General features: G+C 38.0%; 1 protein-coding gene across 1 annotated transcript in view; it reads left to right on the forward strand.

Moving 5' to 3' along the window:
* TAFA1 (TAFA chemokine like family member 1) overlaps positions 1-25,447 on the forward strand; it is a 509,833-nt gene that overhangs the window by 287,793 nt on the left and 196,593 nt on the right. The gene's annotated exons all lie outside the window — the stretch shown is intronic.

Here is a 25,447-nt window from a genome sequence, read left to right on the forward strand (position 1 = left end):
TGAAGGAGGCTGCAGCAGTGATAGAATATCTTATAGCTGAGGTAATGGAATGGGTAGGAAGAGGGGCAGAAACACAGAAAAGGAGGAAACCTGAAAAGAAAAGAGGTGATAAAAAGAACAAAAACAGACAAGATAGTGGGGTAGAGATACACAGGTGAGAGAAATAATGATAAAAAGAAGTGGGAAAGAGTAAGGGAGGCCTTCAGATACACGGAGATAAAGAGCAGTTGCTTTTCTCTGAAGACTTTATTCCTGTCGTGAGTGTATCTGGCTATCTGGCTTTCTTTCCTGCCCTCAGATTCTCTGTTGGATTGTTAGTTAAACACCATTTTCCTTCCAAATATTATTTATTTGTCTTTTTTCTAATTTGTCTCATTAGAACTTACCTATGTTATTTATCTTTTCAATAGTGCCATTTCCTTGATATTCCAATCTAACACTGTAAATTTTGGTTTTCTAATTCTGTTTTAAAATAATTTTAGACTCACATAACCACAAAAATAGGACACAGATTTGTGACCATCACCAAAATCTGACACTTAAAAGGTGACATATTCACGTAGTTAAAAAAACAAAGTAATATTAAAAGATATTCAGTGAAACATTGAAATCCTCATTGTATCCCATGATCATCTTGTTCCCTAACATAATGATCACTTTTACTATTCTGTTTTGTTTCCCTTTCATTCATCCATTTGAAAATATAAGCAGACTAGTGTGAATTTTATGTTCTTTATGTAAAAGCTCACTTATATAAAGTAATCTTCTTTCTGTTTTCATTAATACAAGTTGGGCCTCATTTCTTATTTTCACACAAAGCATTTCTCATTCATTTTATAGGTGTATAGTATCCCATTGTATGTATGCTGCACCTTGAATTTACTTACATGTTTTGGAGTGGCTTTTTACACCAGACCAAGATGCCATATATCTCACAAAACAGGAGTCTTGGGGAAGCTTGAGAGAAGCTGTCCAAATGTGCCCCAGTAACCTAGGGCAAATCTATCAGATGGAGAGGAGCAAAGTGGCCTGGGAGCAGGGAAAGCAAGGTAGAATTGAAGCAAGAGTACACCTCTGCACTGAAAAGATGAATTTTTTCTAATCAAAGAGAATATCACCTGAACTATTTAGGATAATGGGGTCATAACTGAGTTAAAAATTGACATTGGAGACTCAGTCCACACACTGAAAATTATCAAAAATCTATTAGATGATTGTCAGTTGATGCTTATGTGGGAAACAAAGAAAGAATTTTACTTAACTGTCAAGGCCAAGTTGAAGAAGAGCTTATATTTCAGAAAGATAGGATAAATTAAATGTACATATTTTAGAGACAGACTTTATAACTACATTTATTCAGGTTGGTATTCTCTGTTCATCTTATCCTAGTTCATTGTTAATTATTCACCTGAACTTTATTACTTTACCATTGTGATTAACAAAAGATATTCAGGATTTATTCTATAATTTCTGCTGAGTGTGTATGCATATGGTTAACAGAAAGTCAAATCCATGTAAAGTATCTTCTGTGATCACTACCATAGATCAGATATTTTCCTTTACTCTAACTGAAAGGAAGAGATAAATTCTCTTAGGTGGAGTTTGAAAGACCAAGGTGATATCACATTAAACCTTAACTCATTAACAAAAACTAGAGTAAGAGAGATGTTTTTTCCTAGCACACCCTGTGATCTTTTACTGCTTTTGAGATTCTGAGAGTTCCTAGGAAGGCTATTGAATTTAGTAATCTTTGTGAACATCTTTTATTTGTCAGGCAGTGTATACATGTCCAGGAAGGAATTTCTTACTCACAGAGTGCGCTGGTTGCTTCCCTAAAATGTAGCATGGTCTCTTCCAAATAACAGCTAACTACACTGGAAAAATGAATGGAATTTAGGTGCTGGTAGCTGACAATGGCATTAAGCTTTCCCAGGCACTTGTATATATCACCTTTTAAAAAGCTTTCTTCTCAGTCCTATTTTGAATCTCTGTTCTCTTACTCATTTGTTTGCCTATTGTTTACTCCCCCACATGAAAATGAAAGTTCCAGAAGAACAAAGTCCATTCCAGTCTTGTTCACTATCATACCCCTCACATGTACAACAGATTCTGGCACATAAAGATACTCAATAAACCTTTTTGAATGAATGAGACAGAGGCAGCAGTCTAACCTACAGTAAAGACCTCCATTCAGGGAGACCTAAATTCCCATTGCCTCTTTGACATTTGCTAACTATGTAAATCAGCAAGGAAAATAATCTCTGGGCTTCAGTTTCTATATTTATAAAATAGGACTAATGGATTAAGGGCCAAAATACAAGTTCCAGAGCCAAAACACTCAATTCTATCATAGTTCGACTACTTACTAGCTATTTGTGATCTAGGGCAAGCTACTTAAAACCCTGTACCCCATTTGTCTCATTTGTTTAATAGAAGAAAATATGAATAATCTTCCACATCAGATATTTGGAGGACTGTATATTCTCCTATGGTATGTAGCAAGGTGTCTGGTATATACTAAATGCTCAATAAATACTTATATCAGCATCATTTACTGTGAGAATCAAATGTAGTAAAAGTACTTTCACTGTATAAGTAACTACACAGGTTGTATACTTCCTTATTACTATATCACCTTCTGAAGTACACACACTTGTCTTCTAGTACCAGGTTTCTAGAACCACAGTGCTTTTACAAACTCATACATATGATGGAGATCCTTCCAAATACTGGCATACTGATGGTGTGAGATTTTTGGCAAAGGGGGCTTTTGATCAATCCTAATGTAGTACATCATATGAAATGCCAGGCTGGATGAAGCACAAGCTGGAATCAAGATTGCTGGGAGAAATATCAATAGCTCAATAACCTCAGATATGCAGATGACACCACCCTTATGGCAGAAAGTCAAGAACTAAAGAGCCTCTTGATGAAAGTGAAAGAGGAGAGGGAAAAAGTTGGCTTAAAACTCAACATTCAGAAAACTAGGATCATGGCATCTGATCCCATCACTTCATGGCAAATAGATGGGGAAATAATGGAAACAGTGACAGACTTTATTTTGGGGGGGGGGGGGGGGGGCGCTCCAAAATCACTGCAAATGGTGACTACAGCCATAAAATTAAGAGATGCTTGCTGCTTGCAAGAAAAGCTATGACCAACCTAGACAGCATATTAAAAAGCAGAGACACTACTTTGCCAACAAAGGTCCATCTAGTCAAAGCTATGGTTTTTTTTAGTAGTCTTGAATGGATGTGAGAGTTGGACTATAAAGAAAGCTGAGCACCGAAGAACTGATAATTTTAAACCATGGTGTTGGAGAAGACTCTTGACAGTCCCTTGGATTGCAAAGAGATCCAACCAGTCCATCATAAAGGAAATCAGTTCTGAATATTCATTGGAAGGACTGAGGCTGAAGCTGAAACTCCAATATTTTGGCCACCTGATGTGAAGAACTGACTTATTGGAAAAGACCCTGGGAAAGATTGAAGGCGGAAGGAGAAGGGGATGACAGAGGATGATATGGTTGGATGGCATCACCGACTCAATGGACATGAGCTTGAGTAAGCTGGTGATGGAGTTGGTGATGGACAGGAAAGTCTGGTGTGCTGCAGTCTATGGGGTCGCAAAGAGTCAGACACAACTGAGTAACTGAACTGAATGTAATACTTGAAAGGTGGTCATTTGACCCAACTCTTACAGTTATAGACTCTTAAGAATTCAAAATATGTCACAAAAGGCAAAATTCTTATAGGAAGTCACTGGTTTGATGACATTAATTGAAAAGCAGTTAAACCACAGACGTTCCCCTTATTAAGATATATATATTTTTTAAAATAGAAGCTTTTATACTTGTGTTATACTTGTGTTACTCTATTTCAAATTTTAGAGCTGCACCGACAATATGGTGCTTGGTTAACAAAGATAGACATTACAGTAGTGGAAAACTGAAGTGTACAGGAATAGCTTTACCCACAAAGAATAAGGCAGGGCTATTTGTAAATGACAGAAATCTGAAATTGGATATTTAAATATGGCAAATGAATGTGACTAAAAGGATGTGGAAATATTGTAACCATATTTTCACCTGTCTCATATTAAAGTAGAAAATACTCGATAGCTCTGTGATTTAAATGATATATATATGATGTGAGCATGTGTAAAAGAGAAGGTTGCATTTAGAATAAGCTATCCAAAATCCAAATGCTGTTAGAATTTTATTTGTAAAAGCCCAAGTCAATACAACCAAATATCTAACCACAGCGAAAAACCTTTTTGAAGTTTTGTTTATACTTGAACTGAGCTAAAAGCCATTCCCAGATGGCTTCACTGGTAAAGAATCTGCCTGCCAATGCGGGAGATACCGGTTCGATCCCTGGGTGGGGAAGATCCCCTGGAGGGTGAAATGGCAACCCACTCCAATATTCTTACCTGGAGAATCCAATGAATAGAGGAGCCTAGCAGGCTACAGTCCATAGGGTTGCAAAAAAATCAGATATGACTGAGCTTGCACACAAAAGATCTTCCAGGTTATTACTGTATGCATTACTGGTAATTTTTTCAGTATGTAACTCTTTTCTAAATAATATGAATAAGGGGTGGGATTTAGATCTGCAGCATGTCCTATGTTCCCTCTACATATTGGTACATCCGTGAAGTTTCAGCATAATACCTTATTTCCCAGATTTGTAGTAATAACAGTCACAGCCATTCCTGAGGTGCTCAGGAAGTGAGATAAATCTTGAATAAACTGTCAGTTTATTCTTTACAAGCAGCCACTGAAGTATAATACAAAAGTACTTAATTACCTAAAGAAGTTGAAGAAAGCCTTGACAAGATCACAGTTTGTAAATAGAGAAACAAACAAAAAATATTCCTGTTGATGGTGATGAATTACTTGGTTAGTTCATAAAAAGAAGTAAAGATGACCCTACTGAAGGAAGAGTTTGCAGACGAGGGATTGTTTGGTTGCATTTTCATTTGTTTTGTGTGCTTGGCTGGCCAGACAAAGAGTCATATGGAGCAGACCCCATAGAATAGGAGCTAATCTCTATCAAGATGTTTCCATTTTACTTCTCAAGCAAACAAGCAAAAAATAGAATTTGGAGCATTCTGTTAGTTCCCTGGAAATGCCAATGCCAAGTACTATAAATTGGGAAGCTTAGCACATCAGAATTTCATTTTAATTCTCCCCCATTTTTGAAGTCTAAAAATATGAAATCATTGTGTTGGCAAGAGCTTGCTCCCTCTTCTGGAGATTCTGGATAGAATTCTTTCTGATTCTTGCTAGCTTTTAGTGGTGGCCATCAACTATTGGCATCCAAAGGCTTGCAGCTGCATAAATCCAATTTCTGCCTATGTCATCATACTGTTGTTTTACCTTATGTCTCTTGCTTCTGGTGTTTTACTCATTTTAGAAGGATACATCATATTGGATTAGACCCACCCTAATGAGTGCATCCCAACTTGATTACATCTGCAAAGAAACCTTTTAATAAGTAAAGTCATATTCACAGGTGCCAGAGGTTAGAACTGTAACATATTATTTTGGCTGGAGTCGGGTAGGATGAGGGCAGTAGGAGTTATCACAATTCAACCCATAACAATGGCATATGGAAAAGGGAAATTACTAGATATTTGAAGTTGTTCTTGCAGAGAAAAATGTAAACTAGAAAGCTTCAGATTTCAAGAGTAGATCCAACCATTGGGAGATCACTAGAGGTAGTTAAATGGTACCTGATAATTGTCTAGTCAGAGACCCCATGGCGTGTTACCTAGCTGGTTGCATTTCTTTAAAGTTGCATTAAATTGTACCTCATTTTTACTGGGTGGGGTTTTTTCAGTGGGTTTAGTGCCTAAGGGGAAATAACAAGTAACTCTCTGAGTTTGACCTTGCAAAAAATGTAATTAAGTGACAGTAATTATCAGGCTGCTATTAACTTTGAAATATCTGACACTTGCATACCATCCAAGTTTGCCTGAGTCTGATTTTCAGACTTGAAGAAACACAGTTTTTGAACTCAAATATGCAGCTGTGTGTGTGTTTAAATTTATATGCTGTCAAAAATATTTTTTGACTGAAAAGTTTAAACTTGGTTTCATACAAATTAATTGATTCTCCCCAATGGATAGATCCAGATCTCACAGGAGATATAGCTAGTCTCTGGAACCACAATGTGTGAAAACCTGTCCCAATAACAGCTATTTGTCTCTAGTATTTGAACCACATTGCAGGTTCCTGAGGGTCAGGTTGCCCAAAGGCAGCCACTGTACCTCCTGAGTCGCTATCCTTGGTGCTGAATCTTCACTGTACAGGAAGGAAAGTCACTCAGTCTTGTCTGACTCTTTGCGATCGCATGGACTATCCAGTCCATGGAATTCTCCAGGCCAGAATACTGGAGTGTGTAGCTGTTCCCATCTGCAGGAGATCTTCCCAACCCAGGAATCGAACCCAGGTCTCCCACATTTCAGGCTATTTCTTTACCAGCTGAGCCACCAGGGAAGGGATCTTTTTTTAGAGTTCCCACATTCCAACCCCACCCTTACCTCAAGGTTCCCCATGAGACAAATTATGGATCAATTTGCATATTTTCAACCATTTTGTGTCAAATATTCTCACTTTTTTTTCTGTAAACATTTGGTGACATTTCAAGGCAGCGTTATGCAGCGGTTAAGAAGACAGTCTTGGGAGCCAGCAAGGACTGGTTAAAGGACTCCACCACATGACATTGGAAAGCCATTTAATTTATATCAGCTTCTATTTATTTATTTGTAAAATGCTAATGATAATAGCATAATTGGAATAATGCATGATAAAAGTTTAATATACATTGCCCAGCACATACCAATGTTCCTCATCAACACTGCTAACTTTAGATATTATTTATCATGTCACATTTTCTAAGATGAAAGTCCATTTTATCATGCAGTAATGAAAGCAAATTTCTTAAAATATTTATATTTACCTCATTATTCCAAAGTTTGGAATTATTTGGGTTAGCTTGAGGGAAAATTTTTAACAACTCTGCAGTGCAACATAGGAAAGAAGATGAACAGTTTAAATAAGTTTTCTAGTATCCCAGTGCAAATCTAGAGCAGTCTTGTATGTAAGTTAATCTCTAGGTCTATAAATAGAGAACAGCTACAAATTCTGCAATTCCAACAATATGATTTTTCTATAAATAACATCTATTAAACAGTAATATCTGGTGACATGTATGAATATCATGACATTTTAATTTTATCAAATTTACTAGATGCATGTCTTCATCATCCAGCTCTCTTTTATGGGTTTTATTGGACATGTGTCTCTACTTTGCCTTGAAACAATTTTTGAATTTTATCTGTTTTATCTGATTGTTGCTTTGCTTATTTTAGCAAGGCAAAACATTTGAAAGGGCTGGAGGTTTGAAGTATACCCCAGACTCCTTTCTTGATTTAACATATTAGTTTCATCTGAAGAGTTTAAGCATGCATGAGAGATTGGCTTCCCCAGGACTGGGAAGACATAGAAAGGGTATGAACTCCATGTGAGGTGAGTCTGAGATCAGGGTTAGAAGTATGCAAAGATGCATAAAAAATGGCTAATCATTACATCAGAGACTCATAATTGCCCTTGTTACTTCACTGATTTGTAATATGATTATGTTAGCCTTCTTAAATGTTCCAAAATAATTATCTACTTTAAAAAGATAGTGCTGATTTCTAATAAACATGTGTATAGTCACTCCCCTAAAATACCAAGTATAGTAATAAGTTGGGTGATATAAATGGAAATTTCCTAATTTGAAAATGAGCTTTAAAATAAACATGCAGACACTCAAAACCTAGGATTTACAAACCACTAATATTGTGTGAATTCAGAGCCCTCATGAAGGTTTACAACTTAATAAAGGTATTCCTTATACCAGACACTCTAAATCCCACAATATTTTATTGATTTCTATTGCTTATCACTCTTTGAAGTTTTGTTTGCTTTCTTACTCATTTTTACCTATTCTAACATTAGCTCTGTGAAAGTAGAAAACATATCTTGTCTATTGTGTTTACCACCATATCCTCAGTGTAGAATGTACTAAACACAGAGTTAGTGCTCAAGGAATATTTATCAATAGCAGTAGTAATTTTATTCTTCAAGAGTAGCATACCCATAATATGTACAAATACTCTAGTATCTTAAAGAGGAAAGAAAGAAAGAAGCTATAGGATTATGACTAAATTATTACCATTTTTAATTAAGCTTTTATTTTATATTAGACATCGGTTGTTTTACAATATTGTGTTAGTTTCAGATATACAGCAAAGTGGTTCAGTTGTTCATATACATATATCCATTCTTTTTAAGATTATTTTCCCATATAGCTTATTACAGAATATTGAATAGAGTTCTAAGTGCTATACAGTAGGTCCTTCCTTGTCGATTATCTATTTTATATATAGTAGTGTGTATGTGTTAATCTCAGATGCCTAATTTACCCCTCCCTCCCCCACATTTCCACTTTGGTAATCATAAATTTATTTTCTGTGTCTGTGTGTCTGTTTTGTAAATACGTTCATTTGTATCATTTTCTTAGGTTCCGCATATAAGTGATATCAGGAAATTTGTCTTTTTCTGACTTATTTCACTTAGTATCATGATCTCTAGGTCTGTCTCTGTTACTGCAAATGGCTTTATTTCATTCTTTTCAACTTTCACATCCTCTCAGTGCCACAGCACTAATAAATAGCTTAGATGGATTTGAACTTACGTTTGTCTTACAACAAAACCATGTATTAAGTGTGAAAAAAAAAAAATAGTACATACAATGGGAGACTCCAGGACAAATTTACCTGTTTTCCCTCTAGCCACCAGAAATCATTCTTTGTGCATAAATACTCTTTATGGAATTTGTATCATACAGATTTTTGTTAGCATTGACAGAATTTTCCACTTAAATCTGCTTGGTCAAAAATATAAAGTAAGATAAATAAATGCATCAGCCCAGAAAATTGAACAGATTGGAGGGATGGCTCTAACAGAGGCTTGATCTAGCGCTCACATTATATCGTCCAGACCCAGTTTTTCTCTCCATTTCTACACCTCACTTCCTTGGAGTTAACATGGCAGGTGGGGAGTTCTAGCAGCTCCAGGCATTATGCATTCTCTTTCATGTCAGTGGAAATGGGGAAGTTCACTTCCACAGTAGTCAAGGCTGCTGCCAGCCCATATGGCACGTTTGTGCAAATTAGAAAAAGGTACCCCTTTCTCAAGGAAATTTCTAAAGTTGGTGGATGATTTAGTAGTAATAATTATCAGAACATACATAAAACACTGTAAAAATTAAAACAAATCATACTATTGAAAATAGTAAAGCAGCATGTGTAATTTTTTTAATCATAAAGATTAAGAATCCAAAGAAACTTACATTGTATTTGGGCTTCCCTGGTGGCTCAGACAGTAAAGAATCTACCTGCAAGGCAGGATACATGGATTCTATCCCTGGGTTAGCAAGATCCCTGGAGAAGGGAATGGCAACCCACTCCAGTGTTCTTGCCTAGAGAATTCCACAGACAGAGCAGCCTGGCGGGCTATAGTCCACGGGGTCGCAGAGTCGGACTATCCCTACTACACTATACACAATTACAGGTTTTCCTTTCAGAAAAACAGAATTGTTTCAAAGGTTATCTGCACCAACAAATCATAGACTTCACCATCTTTCTAGTGATAGTGGAGACTCTAAGTAGTGTTCGCTTTGAGGAATCATATTCTTGACCAGTGACAAATATTTACCAAGTTAACTATATCCTGTTTTAAAATAAAAGTATGTGAAATTTTTTCTGGTCAATATTTTCATACTTTTTAACAGGGTACATTATAAATGTTAGAAAACTATGTGTGTGTGGTTAGCGCCTCATATTCTGATTTCTCCTCATTATTACATTCCTTACTATGTTCCTCAGTCAGTTTCAAGTTTATATTTTATGTTGTTGGAGTAGTTCATGTTCATGTCAAATTTTCAGATTACATCTAATCAAACAGTAACATAAGCTACTATAAACTTGCACTTTTAAGGTGATTTATGTTAATGTTAAATATAGTATATGAGAAATGTGTTTTAAACTTTAGTTTTGAGTTATAGAAGGTACAATCATGGTATTCATATTTGAACTGAATTTCATATTTTCTATGCTGGAAAGCAAATGTTAAAGCTAAAATATTTGACATTTATGTGCCTTCAATTGTATATATTTTTAAAACATTACTTCATTTCTCTTCAGATAGTTTCTTATTTTCTCCAAGTGCTTTATATATGCTGAATTTTGATTGCTCACCATGTTACTTATAGCATTAGTTTGTTTAAAATGTCATACTAAATTCATATTACACAAATATATTAGTAAGAGAATAATTTTGGAAGTATAGTGTTGTTTCGTACCTCAGAATCTATCTGCTTTTTAAGCTCCTTGCTTAGAATCACACGTTATTTTTGCTGATGCTGGGTTGGTAGCCTTTCCCTTCTCCTACATTCTTCTCCTTCATAAGCCAAAGCATAATGATCTATAGCCACATTGTTAGAACAGTAGTCTTACTTTCATCTGTTTGAAACTTGTCCAAATATGCTGATTTTCCTAGAGCAAGACATCCTTGTGCCATCTGCCCCCAAAATTGTTAAATATATAAATCACTTATGCTGGCATTAACAAAGATATGATAAAATTTTAGAAAGGTCAAAATAATGAAAATATATGAATATAAATGGGACCCTCTCAGATATAATGCCCTTCTTCAGGGTACAACCTGGACAAATGTGTATATCCTGAAAAGAACACAAAAAAAAGTCCCAAAAGTCAATCCATTTGACCCTTGATGGCATGACGTGAGTCATTTGCATAAGTCAGTCGCTATGACTGGGGCATGGACTATCCTGATGACCGTTGCCTCTACTCTAAGGGCCTGGGATTCAAGTCAGTTTCAATAGAAGCCTGTGGACTGGGAGTAGAGAGATGTTTTCCCTTTAAGAAAGGAATGCAAATATTAGCCTGCAGAAATAACAGTTGTGCCTTGCATGTTTGATTACAGAAATAACTAGAAATGTAGGAAAGAATCCATTTCTCCACATTAAGCAAAACCACAGTTTCCACTCCATTATTCTCATGTATTCCTGCATAGTATGAAAATGACTCCAATTCTTGCTTATTTTCCTAGATTTCAGGGTTTTGTTGAATTCAGTGTTTGACCATTGTTTTTTCCTATGATGGCCTATGAAAGATCTTTAGGAAGAAACAACCCTGTGTGCTGAACACACGCTTCAATTAGATAGCAATAGTTGACGTGGGCGAGTAAAGAAATGCACGTTTCTTTATAAAATTCAGATAGGAACACCTGTTCCTCTTCACAGAGGAGTTGGTCATATGTTCAGAGCTGAGGTTTATTTGGATACTTTATTCATAAAGGAAATCAATATCTGCCACTTTACGGTAGAGTTACAGCAAACTCATCCGATCTGCACATAACCGTTCCTGCCACTTCCTCAGTCCCCTGTGCTCTCATTTTCCTGATATTAATGTTCCACTCGTTAAATGTCTACAAATAATTCTTACATCAGAATCACATATTATTGGATAAGAAAAGGTTGACAAATTTTTTCTTTTGACAGGGTTCATTTTTGAAAGAGAAAACATCACAGTACACAGAAGTGGAGGGTTGTGCGCGCACACGCTGTTTAGAATAGCAACTCGTCGATGAATGAAAGTCACTTTGCCAATAATATTAGTTACTTCACCTGTAAATATGTCTAGAAAGCACTTTTTTATTCAAAACATTAAAAGTTGTTTTTTTTTTTAATATATGACCTATGATAAGAGAGTTCAGCCTGTCCTCTTCTTCTTAATGAAACAGGAGAAGATTTCGCATAGAAAAGATCACAAATAATATCTAAAGGCATACTTGGGTCCATAGTTTGAAAGAGTTAGTTAAAATTATACTTTGGTCATTCCTGGGTCTCAGGATAATTAGGCAGTGACAGTGATAATTATACGTATAATATGTATGTATATGTCAACAATGAATGGAGAATACAGTATATCAAGAAAATCATCAAATACACATGAAAAATTGTCTTTCTCTGTTAAAGAGGACTTCAGTAAGTAAGAAACTGTGATATTCTTTCCTGAAAATCGTGAAAACCACACTTATTGTGGTTTATCTAAAAGTTAACCATTTATCTGAAAGTTCTGCTCTTTCTAGATGCACATGTCTTTCAACAGTTCACCAAGCAGTTCGATTCTATGATTTCTGATTGGAAAGTGATGAAATAGAGCTGTAGAACTGCCGCCTTAAATCAGCTTCACAGAAAATTCTCAGAGACGAGTTTATATGGTTCCCAGGTTGGTGAACACATGCTTGGCTCTTTCATGTTCAGTTCTTGGTGGCAAGCTATGATGTTCTCTCACGTTGAGTTGGGAATGGTATCCTGGCCATCCGACTCCATGAGATGTGTGTGGAAAATACATGAGCTTTGGTGGGACAGAGAACTTGGTTTTTCCTAAGGCCTTTACACTGAGTTAATGATGAATCCTCAAGCCTTAAAACTCTAACGATTTCTCCTGAAGATACATTACTCAATTAACTTTATTCTTATGCCAGACGTGAACAGCTCAAAATAAATAAATACATAACTTCACTAAACTTCCTTGAACAGTTCCACATCAAACTTTAAACTATCCTAGAATCTGACAAATCAAATCATTTTAATGAACCACAGCAAGCAGCTCATGTTGAAACAGCTGTAAGCACAATATGCAAATCATGTTTACTGGTAGCTTATGCTCCAGAGAAATAATCTTTATATGACTGCTTTATTATTTACAGTAGTTTGGAAATTTAATTTTTGTCAACATTGACAGATGCCATCCATGTTAATACTTGGACTGCTATATATGGGAAAGGCTAAACATATGCAGAAATCTCATGTTTGTGAGCTGATAATGTGGTTGACAAATGGGTTTAACAATATCCAGTCATTTCTGAGCAATTGACGAAATTCACCTGAGGTCTGTGGTAACAGTGAGGCGGAAGGTCAGAGGAATATGAATGAAGAAAGAAGAAAACGAAGGCTCTGGAGAGCAGTGCATATAATGAAAGCATGACAGAGGATGATTAATTATATTTCAGAGCCAGATAATTCCCAGAGAGTATGTGTGTAAGATAAAAAGTTTCTAACCTTTCCAGTTGTAATTAAATGAGGGATTCACCAATCTGAGTAAAAAGTACTTCGCTCCATCACCGTACTAATGCACATATTGAAATGGTTTATTTTAAATAGGTCTTTTACTGCTTGACTTGTAAAGCTGACAAAGCTGGACACTAACTTGGAGATGAGGAGGTTTGCCCCCTCACCCCATCCCATGCCCCGAAGAGAATGCTGTTCCTTAGAAAAGATCAAAATGATTAAATAAAATTACAGTGCCTTGGAAAATTCACCTGCCTTAAAATATCTCATAATTTACTCTCAAGTGAAAAGGAAACAAAACTAATTTTCTACCAACACTGTTTCTTGTTGCTTTGGATTTCAATCTTCCACAAAATAATGTGTTTATAATGTTTGGGTTTCTCATAATGTTCTGCCTTTGAGAGGTTGCTAGTTTGCAGTGTTCTGGACTTTTCTCTCTCCTTTTCTTGGTGTTTGCTTTCAGACAAGGAAAAGTAATGGGTCTAGAAAACATACTGAAAAACCTGATAGTTTTTATGAGGTAGTTTGAGTTCATACTAAAATTAATTAAATTCCCAGATTTTTCAACAAATATTTAGTGACCGTTTTGTGCGTGCCTGATGCTGCATTAGGCACTGGGGGATTGAATGCCTACAACAGTGCCTGGCACACAGTAGGTCTCAGTAAATAAATATGGAATGAATCAGTGAAATAGAACTATGTATCATTATTTTGATTTGATGACTTGAGTCAATTATCAATCAGCTTTCTTAAGACATGAAGAAAAAAGTAGAACATAGTTAATAAACATTTCACAAGTGTTTTGATAAATGGAAAAATAGCCTTATACTGCCATTATTTCCTTCTATTTTTCTATTACAGTAGGATGGTGGCATGAATGTGACTCACAGCCAAGTTAACATTTGAAATAGATGGTACTAGGTAGGACAAAAAATTAATCAAACTAAATATATATTCATTGAAGAGTCAATAATTTGTGGAAGGAGATGGCTGTAAAGTTGATTAATGGAGAGGTGTTTGTAAAAAAGGATTCAAGTGCTCACTACAAAAGGCTGTAATAATTTTCTGGATAAAGTAGAGATGTTGTGTGTTTAAAAGTCTCAAATATCATGCTAAATCTCTAGGGATTTTAGAGAGGTTCCTCCCCCCAAGTGAAGTACCATAAATTAGTGAGGGTAGATTAGATTATGCTGCATTAACAATCAACCCCTATGTCTCAGTTACTTGCTGAAATCAAGGCTTATTTCTTAATTAGGCTGCTTGTCAGCTGCAGCTTTACTCTGTCCCTTGGCTCCCAGGACCTAGGTTAAAGAACAAACATCTATGAAGAATATTGCTGGTCGCTACAGCAGAAAGAACAGAAACCTAGAGAACTATATGTTGGCTTTTAAAACCAATGGAGCCTGGCGGGCAAGTCTACATGAGGTTGCAAAGAGTAGGACACGACCGAGGATACACAGCACACCAAAAGTGACCCCCAACATGTCCATCCATGTTTCACTGGTTACAGCAAATTGAATGACCCCTCCTGAGCTCACCTCAGGGAAGGATACCCGGGGACAAGAAATATAATATTTGATAAACTAGGAATGCAACCTACCATGGTTGATTTTCCTAATTTCTCTTCAGCATATAGGGAATGTCTTTATCAGGAATCTTGACAAGGAGTGTCAGGGATGGGAGGGTGGGTAATAATGTTGAAGTCATTGCAAACTCCCCAGGGGCTGAGATGTGCTTTCTTTTGTTCACAGTTAGGTCGCCTGTACCTAGCCCAGTGCCTGGAAGATGCCAGATGCTCTGCAAATATCTGTTGTTTACATGATCAGCTTTAGTACATTATTTGTGAGGCCCAGTGTAAAATGAAAATGCAGGGGTTTTATTCCCCCAAATAGGGATAAAAGTACTGTTAGAGCTATGAAAATGTATTTTCCTCTCTCTATCTTTGACATGGTGCTTTCATTTGCTATTTAATATTGAGATTACTTAGGCACAGGGATTCCTGCTGGTGAAATCAGACTCGTATGTGTGCCTGGGAGCCCCACCCCATGTCCCACCAAGTTGCCATGTCCCACCAAGTTCCCATGTCTCTACTTTGCAGTCTTTCGATGCTTATCTTGCCACTAAGGAACTAAGACCCATGAAGGCAGTGACATACTGTGGTCATACCATAGTGCTTTGTAGACACTTGACAAAGATTCCGTTCTGATCATCTTTCTAACATTATACCATTTTGATTTACTGTTGTGTTTTTCTTCCTCCCAGAGTATTTTTTCCTTTCTTTTTTGAAATTTATTTATTTTTAATTGGAAGATAGTTGCTTTACAATGTTCTGTTGGATTCTGCCATACAACAACAGTCGTAGGTAGACACATGTATCATCCTTCTTGAACTTCCCACCTCCCACCTCATCCCACCCCTCTAGGTTGTCACAGAGCATTTGATTTGCTTTTCCAGTTTCCATTAGATTTTATAGAAGAGAATAAATATTTTTAAAACTGAGAATTTTTTTTTTTTACCTAGCTCTTTGCACTTCTGAAGAATATATCTTTCCATATGATTGCTTACAACATTCTAAGGTAGTCTGGTGTAGGTACACTTGTTTACTTGATAATTAACTGAATTTAAGCCTTCTGAATTATGTTGTCTTCAATAAAGATGCACCATGTAATGCGTCTAATAATAAAATAATTGAATCCCAAAATTTAAATTCATAGCTAGAAGACAAAGCTCATAACATGGGTAAATGTCCAATTTTTCAAAGAATTATGTTAATGGAGAATCTCAGAAGACAGTGTTTTATTTGAATATTATTCTTTCTTCTCTTCCTCTTCCCCTCCTACAAAAGGGTCCTCAGCAAATAGATCCTTTTTACTTGAGATATCTTGGCTCCTATTAGCCATACTGAAGTTTAATTTTTGGTTCAATTTAACAACATGTAAGGAACATCTATGGACTTCCCTGGTGGCTCAGAAGGTAAAGCGTCTGCCTGCAATGCAGGAGACCTGGGTTCGATCCCTGGGCCAGGAAGATCCCCTGGAGAAGGAAATGGCAACCCACTCCAGTACTCTTGCCTGGAAAATCCCATGGACAGAGAAGCCTGGTAGACTACAGTCCATGGGATCGCAAAGAGTTGGACACTACTGAGCGACAAAAAGATTGAATCCTACAAAGAGATTTGATCCTTGGATGTTACTTCTAAACTACTAGAATCCAGTTCAATGTGTATGATTTTTAAAGCTCGAAGTCAGACTAATTTGAGAGAAGTATAAACAGTCACAACCAGTAATAGTACAAGTGAGATAACTATAATAGCGAGTTGGCCAAAAATTTCCTTCAGGTCATTCTGAAACAGCTTACAGAGAAACCCAAATGAACTTTTGGCCAACATGATATCTACAGCATAAATTCTCATCTGGGGGTTATTTGCCCCATTCCCCCACCACCACCTCAGAGGACAGTAAAGATGTCTGGATTCATTGTTGTCATGACTGAATGGAGAGTATTACTGGAATCCAGCGGGTAGAGACCAGGAATGGTGTGAAGCATCTCATCTTACAAAGGACAGCTCACAGCCAACAAATAACTATGTACCCCAGAATATCAGTACTGTAAGGCTAAGAAACTCTGACCTAGAAGGTCCATCCAAAAAAAAAAAAGATAGGTTTATCCAATATCATCTACACATGCATTGGTGGTATCTGTCATTCTTACCACTAAGGATTTTGACAAAGTTAAATTCATTCTGGGCTTTGCCCCTCAGGTAAAAATCATTTTTCCACATCCCCATTTCAAAATTAATTCATCATCCTCAAACAGAATAAGAATCTTTTTTCTTCTTTAAAGTTCAAAAGAGACATTTCTGTATTAGAAGGATTAAAATCCTTCATTCTGGTTTAGTATTCCAAAGATAGAAGGAACTAGCTAAGCCATGGTTTGGATCCAATTTATCCTACTGAGCTATTTAAAGTCTTCATTATCATAAAAATAATTGGTAGTTTTCATAGTTATGTTAGAATGGTTGTTAGCTTTGATAAAGCAAGTAATGAGAATACTACTAAGACAGTGTTTCTTCTAAAATGACTTCACTTGAATACTTTAAGTCCAATTTGAATATATATGTATATGTGTGCATTTGTGTATGTGTGTATATATAATTGTGTGTATGTGTGTATGAGTGTGTGAGTTTATATATATATATATGCAAAACAAATCCTTCTGTGCTTACAATTTACCTGCAAATTTGGGGACAGAGGATAATAATTAAGCCCTTTCTCTTATCTCCCAAATTCCAAGTCAGTTGAGGTTTAAGTTATATGCATGAAAATCATAATACCGCCTTAGCTTTACTAATGATACAGCCAAGCTGAGAACAAAGCTTAGATACATGGCCACAATCTGGCTTCTTTGTGTCGTTCCCTTTATGTTGAACATGCCTACGTGTGGTCCCGGCTCTTTCTGTCCTCAGATCCATGCATTATCCTCCTTTGCTCTGTCTGTGTAGTGAGGCTACATTGTCCTGGCTCCAGTGCTAGCTAGTTTGAAGTAACAGGAGGTCCAGAAGTGTTGGGAAAGAAGAAACAAGAGAGTTTCTCCCTCCCTGTCTCTACAGCATCTTTGGCAGCAGCTGTCTCCCCCCCATAGTCCTAGACCTTGCTGAAAACATCTGCCATGGTTCCACCTGCTACCGGTAGATTCCGGAACTGAGGTCCCTGTGAAAGCACCTCCTTTCACTCTTCTGACCCAGAGCCAGAGGGGGCTTCCTGCTGCTGATCCCCTACCTCTCTTTTAGCTTCTCACCTCTTACTCAACCTCTGTGACCAGCTTTCCGATGAAAACCATGTTCTAAAGACTCTCTCACACCTATACTCACCAGAACCCAAGGTTGCCCCACAGAGGCAGGATCTTGAGACAACACCCCGAAAACAGGCTCTTCCTCAGTGGGAGCCAGAAGGGTTCCTGCTCCTTTTCTTCCTCTGAATTCTCCCATCGTATAAGAACCCCACTTCCCAAGAGGACAAAGAGAGAAGGCCCTAGGGAGGAGCTGAAGAAGGTCTACCTCATTGATCTCCTCCTGGAGCATGACCTAGAAGCATCCGTGTTTCTTCTACACTGGAGGCAACATTGACCACACAGTTATGAGACTGAGCTCCAAAACCAGACTGTCTGGGGTCAAACCTCTGACCTGCCTCTCACTGGCTATGTTATGTAGGCAAGTCAATTAGCTTCTCCTTTCTTAGGTCTCTTTTTTTAAAAATAGGAGCGAATGTGGCCTACTTTATAAGGCTATTACAAGATCTATGTAATCTAATAAACAAAATCAACTAGAGCATCACTTGGCGTCTCCAACAGAGTCTAGGACCATAGCGGGGAGAGAGATGCTTCTTCAGATACTGTGGAGGCAGAGAGGGAGAAACTCTCGTTTCTCCTTTCCTAACAGTTTCCAAACTCCCATCAGTAAAAGATACATCTCTGTCTTAAGATAAGTCCCTTTGCATTTCAGCTATGCCTGCTAATGTGTGCTAACTCCCTTCATTCAAGTCCGACTCTTTGTGACCCCATGGAGTATAGCCCGCCAGGCTCCTGTCCATGGGATTCTCCAGGCAAGAATACTGGAGTGGGTTGTCATATACTCCTCCAGGGGATCTTCCTGACCCAGGGACTGAACCTGCATCTCTTACGTCTCTTACCTTGGCAGGCAGGTTCTTTACCACTAGCACCACCTGGAAAGCCCTATTTTAGCTATGTATTGTGCCTGCATGCTCAGTCGTGTCCAGCTCTTTGTAACTCTGTGGACTGTAGCCCACAAGACTCCTCTGTCCAAGGGATTTTCCAGGCCAGAGTACTGGAGTGGATTGCCATTTCCTCCTCCAGGGGATCTTCCCAACCCAGGGATTGAATCCATGACTCCTGTGTCTCCTGCATTTTTGGTGGATTCTCTACTACTGAAACATCGGGGAAGGCAATATTTTATATTGTAATATAAGTAAATATATTTTAGCTATATCCATTATCAAAAGCAGAGAGATCTTTATTCATAGCCATGTATACATTAAGATTGTTCCAGAACATCACAAAATATCTTATAAATATAGATGAGCATTATGAACAATGCCTAGTGGCAGAGAAGGCTACTTTTCTAATTTCATGGGCTTGGAGCCACAAGCCAAATATTCCTACTAGGTACCTTTATGGAACACATTTACATTTTTCTTCCAACTCTACCATTATTGCTTTACTACAAAAGAGAATTTTAACCTACCTGCTAAGTAAACTACTTACAGCTCAATCTTTTAGTAAGATTAATGCTTCCATAAGATTTGCTGAGTTTGTACCATGTCTTCCTGTTCTTCTCACAGCCATAATATTCCTTTAGAAAGATACACACTTCACTCAAGAGATCCAGAAAGTCATTCTGTTAGTTAATTCTCACTAAGATATCAGTGCCAATGCCTCCACTATATTAGCATCTGCAGATCTGGAGAAGTGGTATGACTTGCCCAATCAAGTTCATATCGTTAGAGACAGAGTTTGGAAAAGAATTAAGTAAATCAAATTAGTTAAAGAAGGCTCAGCTCCTCCCATTGTATCACAGGGCCTCATTTACCTCGAAGAATAAATATCAGGGCCAGTGGGGATCTATAATCAATATTTATAATGTCTTGGAAGGGGTACCAATGCTTATATTAAAAGATGTTTTGAAAAATTAATTGTACGGAAAATCCTAACACAATTTTGCCAAATTTCATCTCACCTTAAACATTGGCTTCACTCTGAACAGGCTCTCTGCCCTAGATCCAGATGAAGTGAATGCATCCCTGGGAGAGATGCTATCTCCTCCAGACGAAATGGATCAGGATTTATGCGGCCACCTGTGTAACACATTAGCGGCCACCTGCAGACCTACCCAGCTGTGTAAAATTCATTGAAATGAATAGATTCAAGTGGCTAGAACTTGGAAACAGGTTGAAGAGACAGGAAGTAGGAGCCAACACAAATGCAAAGAAAAATTGGGGACAGTCAGAAACCAAACAAAACAAAACATTGAATTTTATACACAAAAGAAGTAGGGACATCTAAGTTAAGCGCAGGTCAGTGATTGACAGTTCTTCGGCCAAAATGTATTAAATTGCCTGTCCTCATGTATGGAGCTGGGTAATCTGGGCTGTAAAAATGATTATTTTTCAAGGCTGACATGCCCATAGTTGTCTTAAGCTGAAAGGGAGGGGGAAAGAATAACCAAGTATCAAAGATTGAAGTTGAACCAAATGGCACAAATATTTGTTTATTCCTTTAGCCTGTGAGATCAGCTGGAATTCATTTCTTGAAAAATAATTCTCAGAAGCAGCATGACATAAGGCAATGTTTATCAAATGCCAGCACTTGGTGGATTTACTATGAAACAAATGAAGCCATGCTTTGGAACTCTCCATTTGCACAGACCCCTGCATTGTGTTCCACGTGGGGAGGGGGTGCTAGATTTCAATCAGGAGTAATTTCTGTCTAACCATTTCTGATAAAGTGCCTAAAGGAATATCAGGAAAAGGGACACCTCCATCTCTAAGACTCCAGGAATCCTTGTATTTTTTTCTGATTCTCAATAAACATTACCTTTCCTACCTAATTTTGTATTTTTCTTAAACAGCTCCTTCCACTCACAAATTGCATAAGCTTTAGGCTTTCCAAACCCAGGTCCCTTCTTGGCAGTGCTGGTCCATGGTGAAGATTTTGCTCTGCCAAAATGAAATGAGGAAAATGAGAAAAATGTAGAGACTTTGTCATCAAGACAAGTTAATAATATTAACCATAATTTTGTGGGTATTTTTAAAAAAGAATTATGGCCATAATTATGACATAGTAAATGTAATTCATTTAAAATGATCTTCACCTAATAAAAAAAAATATACAGTCAGTCCCCCCTATCTGGGGTTTCCACATGTGTAGATTCAAACAACTGAAACCATTTGGTGTCATTTCCAGATAGGGTGGCTCTAAGGAGCTCCAGTACCATAGCCCTTTATGTCTCAATGCAGAAAACAATTCAGCGAGAGGCAAAGTGATAGATAAGAATTGATTTGTTAGAATAGGATGCTTGTGAGGTTTACAAGCAGGCAGGTGAAAAATGCTGCACCCCAAGAACTTATGGGGCTACAGTTTTATAATCAAAGGAAAAGTGGGAAAGGGAAGAAGAACATCTTTGTCTTTCCCGAGTAGACATCATGCTTCCACCTAGCAGCTTCTCCTCCAGGTTGTCCATACATGGCCAAGTTAGATCAATAAAGTACTGTTTTTTTATGAGTGCAGAGAATATGTCATAGGGAACATTAACTTACTGAATTCACTGGGCAGGATGCAGTTCTCATGTCACCATTGATTTCCTGTTTGGTGGCATGCCACATGCTTCTGTTGCAAGGTTTTGTGGTTAAGCAAGTCTACTTTCTTGACTATTGACTTAATTTTCAGGGGTCTCACAAAGTTGTTGTTCTGTTTTTTTTTGGTTGTTTGTTTGTTTTTTTAACTTACAATCCCATAGTGGGATTGACTATTTAATCACCTACTTTGTCTCTTTATTCTGTCCCTATCACAATCATGAAATTAAAAGACACTTGCTTCTTGGAAGAAAAGTTATGACCAACCTAGACAACACATTCAAAAGCAGAGACATTATTTTACCAACAAAGGTCCATCTAGTCAAGGCTATGGTTTTTCCAGTGGTCATGTATGGATGTGAGAGTTGGACCATAAAGAAAGCTGAGTGCCGAAGAACTGATGCTTTTGAACTGTGGTGTTGGAGAAGACTCTTGAGAGTCCCTTGGACTGCAAGGAGATCCAACCAGTCAATCCTAAAGAAAATCAGTCCTGAATATTCACTGGAAGAACTGATTCCAAAGCTGAAACTCCAGTATTTTGGCCACCTGATGCAAATAATGGGCTCATTGGAAAAGACCCTGATTCTGGGAAAGATTGAAGGCAGGAGGAGAAGGGGGCAACAGAGGATGAGATGGTTGGATGGCATTACCGACTCTATGGGCAAGAGTTTGAGTAAACTCTGGGAGTTGGTGGTGGACAGGGAAGCCTGGTGTGCTGTGGTCCATGGGGTTGCAAAGAGGTGGACACAACTGAGCAACTGAAATGAGTGAACTGATCACAATCATAAAAATATCACAATGGAAAATATTCAGGAAACAAATTCCAGAAAGTTCCAAGAGGCAGAATTTTAATTTGTCATGGGCTGACAAAAATTTACATAGTATTTACACTGTAGCAATTACTTTGTATTAAATATTATAAATAACAGAGAGATATGGCCTACATGGGGGTTCATGGTTGAAATGTCTCATTATGTTGACCTCGCAAACAAAGAATAAAATCACAGTGACCCTTGAGACTGGCCAAATTGCCCAAATGACATTCTATTTTCTTACTGGCACCTACCTGCTCAAGGCTATGAGACCACCAGATTCCAGACCTCCAGCTATGTGACCACAGCACTCAACTACAGGCTAAAAATTAAGCATCCCTTCAGAGAATTTTTCATTGATGGGGTATAAGAGAGACCCCATCAGAATAGGATTCTGATGGTTCTGCTTAAGGGCCAATCATCCTCTCATTTCCCTCTAATAAATTTCCCTTTTTGCCTGACTGCCCAGCTTGCTCTATTTTTCCCTGCAGTTGCCTTGCATTCTGGTGACACAACCCAGAAGGGAAGATCCACCACAACTGGCTAGGCTCCCTCCCTTGGACCTTGCTGAGAAACTGAGCCAAGCTCTGGGACTGGACTCTCCACTTGCCTTGCTGGGCTGACTTCCACACACCAGCCCACATTTCAACCATGAGCCCCCATGTAAGCCCTATCAGAGAGGATTAAAAGTATAAGGGAGGATGCACATAAGTTATTTGCAAGAAATACTGTGCCATTTTGTACAACAGACTTGTGCATCTGTGAAGTGTCCAAGAATAAATACTCCCATAGATACCAAAGGATAATTGTATTTCAAAATTCTCTGTCAGTACAGCCAAAGAGCACTGGAGAATAGAAGGAACATTACCAAGTCAGTAAAAATTGGGCTTGTTTTTGGGAGCCCACACACGTGGGAAAGTATGAGAATTTGCAAGATTGTGAGGAAGTACTTTTCATAAAACTGATTTTGCTCAGGTATTTGGGGAAGGTTTCACAATTTTGCTTGGAATTGGATATTTTCAGAGGTAAGAAAAGGAGTACGTCAAGGCTGTATATTGTCACCCTGCTTATTTAACTTCTATGCAGAGTACATCATGAGAAACGCTGAGCTGGAAGAAGCACAAGCTGGAATCAACATTACCGGGAGAAATATCAGTAACCTCAGATATGCAGATGACACCACCGTTATGGCAGAAAGTGAAGAGGAACTAAAAAGCTTCTTGATGAAAGTGAAAGAGGAGAGGGAAAAAGTTGGCTTAAAGCTCAACATTCAGAAAACAAAGATCATGGCATCTGGTCCCATCACTTCATGGGAAATAGATGGAGAAACAGTGGAAACACTGGCAGACTTTATTTTGGGGGGCTCTAAAATCACTGCAGATGGTGACTGCAGCCATGAAATTAACAGATGCTTACTCCTTGGAGGAAAGTTATGACCAACCTAGATAACATATTGGAAAGCAGAGACATTACTTTGCCAACAAAGGTCCGTCTAGTCAAGGCAATGGTTTTTCCAGTGGTCATGTATGGATGTGAGAGTTGGACTGTGAAGAAAGCTGAGTGCAGAAGAATTGATGCTTTCGAACTGTGGTGTTGGAGAAGACTCCTGAGAGTTCCTTGGACTGCAAGGAGATCCACCCAGTCCATTCTAAAGGAGATCAGCCCTGGGTGTTCTTAGGAAGGAATGATGCTAAAGCTGAAACTCCAGTACTTTGGCCATCTCATGCAAAGAGTTGACTCATTGGAAAAGACTCTGATGCTGGGAGGGATTGGGGGCAGGAGGAGAAGGGAACAGCAGAGGATGAGATGGCTGGATGGCATCACCAACTCAATGGATGTGAGTCTGAGTGAACTCCGGGAGTTGGTGATGGACAGGGAGGCCTGGCGTGCTGCGATTCATGGGGTCACAGAGTCCGACACGACTGAGCGACTGAACTGAACTGAAGAGCAATTCTATGATTGGGTATCTTGACAATTTCAAGAAGTAGGTGGGAGAAAGAAAGTGGGGCTGAAGAAGTAATTAGTAAATAAATAGCTGTTGATCATATGAAATAGACACAGGGAGTTTTGGTCATTTTCATAATTTGGATCATGTTCTTATGCTCAGGTAGGATTCTAGGGATGGGTCTCTTTTTCTTGTTCTTCTTCATGGTCACAAAAGTGGCCTTATCTGATGGTGATTGGCTTTTGTTCCATGGAGTTAATTTTATTCAGCAGGAAAACAGTGTGGTCTGTTAGAGCTAGATTTGCACAAGAACACTAGAGAGGGGTGTCTTCCCGTATCTCATCTCTCAATATTACAACTTCTCCTGAAATCTGAGTTCATGAACCATTGCAATAGAGAATAGAAGTCTGGCCTTAGAATTGATGGGTTTGAGTCTCTCTCTGTTCCCTTGCTAGATGTGTAATTCTAGGATAGTCATTTTACTGGCCCTAAAAGTCAGGGCCATATGTTGCAGGTGGGAGGTTGAGTTAATATTTGATTCCCTGTAAAGCCTGTGGTTAAGAGCATCCTTAGTTTACTATGAATCTCAACCCCCACCCCACATACTATGTGATCTTCCAACTAGTTATTCAACCTCTTCCTCACCTCTAAACTGATGAAAATATTAATATCTATTGCTAAGGATTATTTTAATGATTTAATTAGGCAACATATGTAAAGACTTTAGAGCCGTGCCCAGCTCTAAGCCTTGCTATATATTTACATCCAGTAGTATGATGCTGATGGTTAAGAAGGTCACTGTCACTGTTAATTGTGTAACTACTGTGTTCCCAATGCTGGGCTGGGCATACAGTTCACTTTTAGAGGCTGCAATGGCAGAGAGCTTTTGGGTGAACTAGTTGAGGTTTAGTTGTATTCGTTGGATTAGTTAGATGCAATATCTGATATGTATTGAGTTCAACACTGTTTTCCATTCTTGTAAACTCTATAAGGATTTCAAAGGCTGCTCTAAGCCTGCTGTTTTGAGTAAGGAAGATGAGATCCGAGAAGGTTAGATAATTTGCCTGAGAAATGAAGTATTTCCTGCCATGTAAACAGTGTGAGTTCCTGAGC

This window comes from Budorcas taxicolor, chromosome 1, assembly GCF_023091745.1.
Source record: "Budorcas taxicolor isolate Tak-1 chromosome 1, Takin1.1, whole genome shotgun sequence".
NCBI lineage: Eukaryota > Metazoa > Chordata > Mammalia > Artiodactyla > Bovidae > Budorcas > Budorcas taxicolor.